The sequence below is a fragment of the Gopherus flavomarginatus genome, chromosome 3, assembly GCF_025201925.1.
Source record: "Gopherus flavomarginatus isolate rGopFla2 chromosome 3, rGopFla2.mat.asm, whole genome shotgun sequence".
NCBI lineage: Eukaryota > Metazoa > Chordata > Testudines > Testudinidae > Gopherus > Gopherus flavomarginatus.
Window position 1 is genome coordinate 170,787,561 of NC_066619.1, and position 8,391 is coordinate 170,795,951.

The 8,391-nt window shown below is 47.0% G+C and overlaps 1 pseudogene; it reads left to right on the forward strand.

Moving 5' to 3' along the window:
* The first annotated feature begins 3,945 nt into the window (after positions 1-3,945).
* LOC127047365 (uncharacterized) lies at positions 3,946-7,558 on the forward strand (annotated as a pseudogene).
* The last annotated feature ends 833 nt before the right edge of the window (positions 7,559-8,391 follow it).

An 8,391-nucleotide genomic window follows, 5' to 3' on the forward strand; every position in this document is an offset into this window, starting at 1 on the left:
TGTGAGGCAGTTAAGTTTGCCTTGCAGTTTAAAACTTGGGCTCTGAGGTTTCTTCTTGCCATTCAGTATGCTCATCAGCTCCCTTTCATATGGGAATGGAACATAAATACTATTTATTTATTTTTATTACATTTTATTATTTATTTATATAAAGTTTAGTCACAAATACACAAAAATAAGGAAGACTATGGCCAGGCTGGGTGAAAGAGAAGCTTAAGGGTTGGGTTGGTTTGACTGGCCAGTGTTGGTGATTCTAGGCTATAGGAAACTGAAATTGCTCACCCACCCACAGAGGAGAAAGTTATGAGGTTACAACAAAGTTACAATCTAATGGCTCATGCTTTAAATATTTTTGTCTACAACTCAACTACAGCTTTCGGGTACCTTTGGTGTCAGAGCCAGCCAGTTAGGTGCATTCTGGGGTCTCAAGGAGAGCTGGAGCTGGCTAGAGTGACTCTGTGGCACCCAAAAAGAGAAAAAAGGTGAGTTTTAAGAATAGTTTGTGCTCCTCAAAAAATTAACATGAGTTTATTGTGATAAAATCATGCAGTAATATGGCACTTCCACTGCAATTCAGCATTCATTAATGGATCATTAATTTAAGGTATCACCTTGAGTGCTTCCCTGCTCTCAGACGATGGGCATCTCTTACCCTCTTATGACCCGTTGTCAAACTATGTTCCCTCTCAATGAAAGAGTTCAGTTTCTTTAAATTCTCTTAACATATGCAAGTTCACTGATGCAGCCATGCTCCAGGTCTGGTTTGCCCCTGATGCCCAAGTGGGATGCATTTGCAAAATGTCTCAGGTGGGGATTGCCTCCCTGAGAATTCAGCCAAAGGCTTTAAAGGAGCACTGCCTAGGGAGTATGCCAAGTGGGACACACTGAATCAGCACGTCAGCCTGACTCTGCCGTTCCCTGGTCAGCTCCACCTACTTCTGCAGCTGCACTAGCTGCCTCCAGGCATGCTGACTAAGTGGCATTGCACTGCAGCAGCCCACATTGGGGCAGGCTTGGAAGCTTCACAGTTGTTTATCTTGGGCATGCTGCCATTCAGTCAGTCACGTACCAAACTAAACTCTGCCCCTGCACTGACCTAGTCCCTCCCACGAAGTCTTGGCCGCTTTATTCAGTCCTGCTACTTTGCATGGTGTAGTCCTGAAGAAGAGCTGGGATACAAGGAGGGAGGTTTGCACACACCGTTGAAATGTTGCCCTCCAGACATCAGAGGGAAGCTAATAATTTTTATATAATGCTTTACATTTTGTGACAGACCCAGACCAGTGGGGTACAGGAGTCTGGTAGAGGGCAAATATACTGGTCACTGGATGAGTAGTTTTCTGTTCCCTGAGTGACCAGAGCAGGGGCTTCACTAGAGTAATCAGAAACCTGCTAGAACCAATTAAGGCAGCCAGACTGATTAGAACACCTGCAGCCAATCAAGACAGGCTAATCAGGGCACCTAGGTTTAAAAAGGAGCTCAGTCCAGTCAGGGAGGGGGGAGCCAGAGGAGAGGAGTTGTGTGTGAGGAGCTGGGAGCAAGAAGCACAAGGAGCTGAGAGTGAGAGGGTGTGCTGCTGGAGGACTAAGGAGTACAAGCATTATCAGACACCAGGAGGAAGGTCCTGTGGTGAGGATAAAGAAGATGTTTGGAGAAGGCCATGAGGAAGTAGCCCAGGGAGTTCTAGCTGTCATGCAGGTGTTACAGTAGGCACTATAGACAGCTGCAATCCACAGGCCCCTGGGCTGGAACCTGGAGTAGAGGGCGGGCCCGGGTTCCCCCCAAACCTCCCAACTCCTGATTAGGGGAGAAGTTGACCCAGACTGTGGGGAAGATCACTGAGGTGAGCAAATCTGCCAGATAAGCACAGGACCCCACCAGGGTAGAGGAGGAACTATGTCACAATTTTCAAAAAGTACAAACATTAAAGCCCAATATGTTTGAAGGTGGATGCCTAAACTTAGGACCTAAGCAGCAACTATAGCTCCCATAATATTTAGAGGTAGAGCATAATTGTTCATCTTCCAAATCATCCAGGTTTAGTTTCATCCAAAAGGAGTAATGGTCTCAAGCTGCAGTGGGGGAGGTTCAGGTTGGATATTAGGAAAAACTTTTTCACTAGGAGGGTGGCAAAGCACTGGAACGGGTTACCTAGGGAGGTGATGGAATCTCCTTCCTTAGAGGCTTTTAAGGTCAGGCTTGACAAAGCCCTGGCTGGGATTATTTAGTTGGGAATTAGTCCTGCTTTGAGCAGGGGGTTGAACTAGATGACCTCCTGAGGTCCCTTCCAAACCTGATATTCTATGATTCTAAGTTACTGGGACAAATTCTACGTTCTGGGTGCAAACCCAGAGTAATTTCTCATTTGCTGTGGAGGTACTGAGGATATTTGCTGAAGTGAGAGAGAAGAATTTTTTCCTTTTGTCTTTCAGCTTGGAAGTTTACTTTATTCATGTCTGTCGAAGGCCTCAAAGTACTTTTCAAACACGAATTATGCCTCTGTGAGGTGCAGAGTGTAGGCAGCATTATACCTGTTTTTCCCAGATGGGAAGAAGTGTCCTTTGCAAAACACATTTTTTTCCCCAGATGGGAAAAATGAGGCTCAGAAAAAGGTACAGAGCATTAAAAGTACCCTCAACTTCCATTGCAGTCAACTAGACTGATGGAGCTCAGCACCTCCAAAGAGAAATCTGCATATTCGAGAATCAAGCCCCAGTGACTTGCCCATGCAACACAACAAATAAAGAGTCAGTTCAAGGTTAGAAAGCAGGTCTTCTGATGCAGTCTCATGTCTAATCCACAAGGCCACATAAACTCTCATTGAAGGCTTTTAGGGCAGATCACAAACTCTCCAGGCCTCTGTTTTCCTATGTAAAAATAAAGGATTAATTGGGTAGGTCAAATTTTCTAAATCACAAGTGTTGCCAAAGCAGAATGTTTCTGCCTTCATCTTTTTTTTTTCTACTTGCTCTCCTCTTTCTTGTTCTCTTCATTATGGTTCTCAGTTGCTATCCATCTACAATATTCTATTAAGATTATTATAATGGATTGGAGTGTTTCCTTTCCTTGTGGACAAGGAGCCTGGTCATCAGCCAAGGATACACTGGCACAAAGGAAACCTAAAACTGCCCTAACAGCTGCCATGATTTTGGTGAATCCATCAGTAATGAAAAGCTGGCATAGCCAGCCCTGTGTTCCTACTCACCCTCAAAAAAGGTAGGGAAGGGATAGAGATGATCCTGGGCCAGCAAAACAGCCCACTAGTGAACTATTCCAGTGAGAACAATTTAGAGCAGCCCTGTGGCTGCTCTAATTTGCACTAGGAGCCAATTAGGCCCCAAGCCAGCTTGAGGGTCAAGGATATAAATCCAGTTATGCCTCCCCGCAGCTCAGTTGCACCAAGTCTGAATTTGGCACAGCTGAGCCTAAGCTATATAATCAACTATGATTGTGTGTTCAGTGTTAATTTCCTAGTTCTTCACATCTTTATGGTGAACTTGCAATGAATAATTCAAATTTTAAAGGAAGGACCTATTCTAATGAGCATGCTCATACTACTGATTTGTCAAGGAGAAGTGTTCTAATGGCATCTTCAGTAAAATCCTGGACATTAAAATTTTTCCCTAAACAGGATTCTTTTGTGAGTAACAATTTCATCCAGTCAACATTTGCTCACTGACGGTAAAACAAGTTTTATTCAGATTGAGGTCATATTTAACACCCTTTCCTGCTAGAGTAATAATCTACAAGGGTGGATGGGATTGTCACGGAGGGGTAGTACCTCTGACGGAGAAGCAGTCGTACTCCTAGGAGTAACTTATCCATTTTGGTCCCCACTTGACACCCAGCTGTCACCTGTGGCTCCAAATAGCTGCCAGCATGCGACAGTGGACACATCCCGGAAACTGTCTCAACTGGTGGGCTAAACCAGGTGAGGGTAGCTAATGAGTCTGAGACCCTCGGTGAGTTAGGGCCTGTCTACCCATTGCATGCGAAGGCTGGATCCGGCTGACTGAGGAAACCTGGTTCAATGGTTAGGAAGGCGGTGACAGCAAACGTTGTGGAACACTCAAGAGCACAACAAGACATGTAGGCATCCTGCTCATCCACTGCGCCCTGCCCTATCTCCAGCCATCTCGACTCTTGTCCTGACACTGGATACAGATAGGAACTGGGAAGAGAGTGAAGTTGACATCACGCAACTCTCCCTCACTTTAATGCAATTCACGTGCAAGTCTCGACATCATATCATATCACATCATATCAAGTCCTGTGGCGATGAGCGAGCGACGAAGCAGCAGGTGTGGATACAGTGGGAGCTGTAGCCATGGATCTGCACACAGGCAGCTCAGGTATAATGGTCGTTCCTCACTGACTGAAGCAGCAGTGGAGCTCGGCGTCTTCTTGAGCGACTGAGCAGCCCTATTCAGGATTGCACTGCTCACCTCCATAGAACGAGGAGGGGACTAGAAAAGGTGTCCTAAACATTGCCTGCTTCACCTTACCCTGGCCATCATACCGCGGCTGGCGGGGATCCCATGAAAGCGGTCGAATAAAAACAAAACTTAGAGTGACACTGATCACCATTGGCACATGGAATGTGCACACACTACTACTGGACAACATCACGGCAGACAGACCGGAGAGAAGAACAGCACTTGTCGCCAGAGAGCTCACACGCTACAACATTGACATTGCAGCCCTTAGAGAAACTCGCCTTGCTAACGAAGGACGGCTGTCCGAGTCAGGCAGAGGCTATACATTCTTCTGGAGTGGCCGCAGCAGTGATGAGCGTCGCGAATCTGGAGTTGGCTTCGCCATTAAGAATCATCTTGTTCGGAAACTTGCCAGTTCCCCCAAGGGTGTGAATGACCGACTCATGACAATGCAGCTTCCGCTTCAAAAAGGAAAACAAGCTACTTTGATCAGCGCATGTGCTCCCACAGTGACCAACCCAGAGGATGTGAAGGATAAATTCTATGAAGAACTAGATGCTCTGCTATCATCAGTGCACCACACAGACAAGCTGATTCTGCTTGGCAATTTTAACGCAAGAGTCGGATGTGATGCCGCAGCCTGGGAACGAGTCATCAGGAAAAATGGAGTGGGAAAGCATAACAGCAATGGCCTGTTACTGCTGAAAACTTGTGCAGCACATGACCTTCTGATCACCAGTACGGTTTTCCGCCTCCCTACCTGTAACAGGACTTAGTGGATGCATTCACGTTCCAAGCACTGGCATCTGATCGACTATGTCATCATCAGGAGAAGGGACAGACAAGATGTCAGGGTTACAAAAGCTATGTGCGGCGCTGACTGTTTGATAGATCACAGGCTCATAGTATCCAAAATGAAGCTCCGTATCATGCCGAAGAGACGACTACAAGGCTGTAAGGCTCTCAAAAGGATCAACGTGTCGAAGCTGAAGAACAGCCGCATCACTGAAAATCTAGCGGAAAACCTAGAGAATGAGCTTGCTGATCTTCATATTGAGGATGACGCTGAGAAAGAGTGGGAGCGATTCCGCAGCACTGTCCATACAGCTGCATCAAAGGTATTGGGGTCCTCCACAAGCAGGCAGCAAGACTGGTTTGACGAAAATGATGCAGAAATCCAGGCTTTACTTACTGAGAAGCACCGCCTGCATCGTGCATATCAGAACGACTCATCCTCAGCGGCAAAGAAGACCACCTTTATCAACGTTCGCAGAGCAGTACAGAACTGACTGCGCAAAATGCGGGACTTGTGGCTGAGCGCCAAAGCAGATGAAATACAGGCATATGCGGACAGGAACGACTATAAGCAGTTCTATGAAGCCCTTAACACACTCTATGGTCCACAGTCTTCTGGGAGCTTTCCCCTCCTGAACTCTGATGGCATTGTGCTCCTTACAGAGAAGACACAGATTCTCCAGAGATGGGCTGAACATTTTGAAGCAGTTCTCAACTGCCCCTCAGTCATCAATGATGAGGTCATTGACAAGATGCCCCAAGTTGCAGTCAATGACTCCATGGATGCTTCACCAGAAGAGGACGAAGTGAAGAAAGCCATCAACCAGCTGTCAAGTGGCAAATCCCCAGGGTCAGATGCCATACCAGCAGAGGTGTACAAAGTCGGTGGACCCGTGCTGCTACGGAAACTCACTGAGCTGTTTCAGTCCTTCTGGAAGCAGGGATCCATTCCACAGGAATTTAGAGATGCGTCCATCGTGCACCTCTATAAGAGGAAGGGCAATCGCCAGGTATGCGACAATCACCGTGGAATCTCGCTGCTCTCTACAGCGGGGAAAGTTCTTGCACGGGTTCTGTTGAACCGATTGATCACTCACCTGGAGCAGGGCTTACTGCCAGAATCACAGTGCAGCTTCCGCAAGGGACATGGGACTATTGACATGATCTTCGCTGCGTGTCAGCTACAGGAGAAATGTCAAGAGCAGAATCATGAACTCTACACAACTTTTGTGGACCTCACGAAAGCATTCGACTTTGTCAGTCGCCAGGGCCTGTGGAGGATCATGTTGAAATTCGGCTGTCCAGACAGATTCATACGAACAGTACATCAATTTCATCACGGTATGATGGCTCGTGTCCTGGATGACAGTGAAACATCTGAGGCCTTCCCAGTCACCAACAGCATCAAGCAAGGGTGTGTTTTAGCACCCACTTTGTTCAGCATGATATTCTCTGCCACTCTGACTGATGCCTTTCAACATTACACTGAAGGAGTAGGCCTGAAGTAGAGAACTGACGGGAAACACTTCAGTCTGAGGTGACTGCTTGCCATCACCAAGGTGAAGGAAACTGTACTTCGAGACTTTCTCTTTGCCGATGATTGTGCTCTGAATGCTAGTACAGAGCCGGAAATGCAAGCCAGTATGGACAAGTTTTCATCTGCATGCAACAACTTTGGTCTCACCATTAACATCAAGAAGACTGAGGTCATGCACCAGCCAGCTCCCCACGCTCTGTACTCAGAACTGTCCATCACTGTAAATGGACAGAGACTTCAGGCAGTGGACCACTTCACGTACCTGGGCAGTACCCTTTCCCGGGCAGTGTCAATCGACGATGAAGTAAATTACAGAATTGCTAAAGCCAGCTCTGCATTTGGCCGATTGTGCTCCAATGTCTGGGAACGTCGAGGGATCAGCCTACCAAGGAAGCTGAAAGTCTACCGAGCAGTGGTGCTTCCAACTCCGCTGTCCGCCTGCGAGACGTGGACTGTCTATCGGAGTCAGGCACGAAGGCTCAATCACTTCCACATTTCCTGTCTGCAAAAGCTTCTAAAAATCAGATGGCAGGACAAAGTGCCCGATACTGAAGTCCTTATCAGAGCCAGTCTGCCGTCAGTTCACACTGCTGATGAGATCCCAGGCCAGATGGGGCCGGACATGTCATGAGAATGTCAGAAGAGCGCATTCCTAAACAGCTCTTCTACGGAGAACTCACCCAGGGAAAGCGCTCCCATGGAGGACAAAAGAAGCGGTTCAAGGACACGCTGAAGACCTCTCTGAAGTCCCTTGAGATCAGTACCACCACATGGGAAACCTCACACTGATCAGTCCAGCATGGCGCAGCCTCATTCACACAGGCAGTAATACCTCTGAGGCGAGGCATACTGCTGAGGCTGAAAGAAAACGTGAGCTGCGCAATTCCAGAGCTGCCCACACATCATCGACAGGGCCATCACATGTCTGTCCTACGTGTGACAGGACGTTCCATGCCTGAATTGGACTGATCAGTCATCTTCGGTCGCAGAGAGCCCGGTCATTGAATTAATGAGTTGTTGAGGTCTTCATCGACAACGATGGATGAACGTCATCAATAGTCTACAAATGTGATGTTTCCTACGTGTTATCTCTATCTCTCATTGAAGCCATACCCAGCATCTGCACAAATATATTTGTTTTCATGTATCCTAGTGTAACAAATGCAGATTTACTTTGACCTGCAAGTGGCAGTATATGGCTTAAAAATGCTTCTCCAGCAGTGGTTTCTCAACCAACTCCATCACATTAGCAGGAAAAGATAATCACAGGGGTTACTAAATTCCATTGAATAGAACCTTGTCCAGATAAACTTCTATTTGTCTGCACAATCTGACAGACCTTCCTGCTGTTCCTTACACTGGACAAGCATATGAAAATATAGCCAAACATCTAGAATCTCTTCGTTTAGATGACCTTTTATCAAGTTGTTTTTAAGATACTGTAAATCATGAGTTCTCAACCGTTTTCTTTCTGAGGCTCCCCAACATGCTATAAAAACTCTATGCCCACAACTGCTGGTTTTCTGCATATAGGAGCCAGGGCCAGCATTAGGGGGTAGCAATCAGGGCAGTTGCCCAGGGTGCCACACCACAGGGGACCCTGCAAAGCTAAGTTGCTCAGG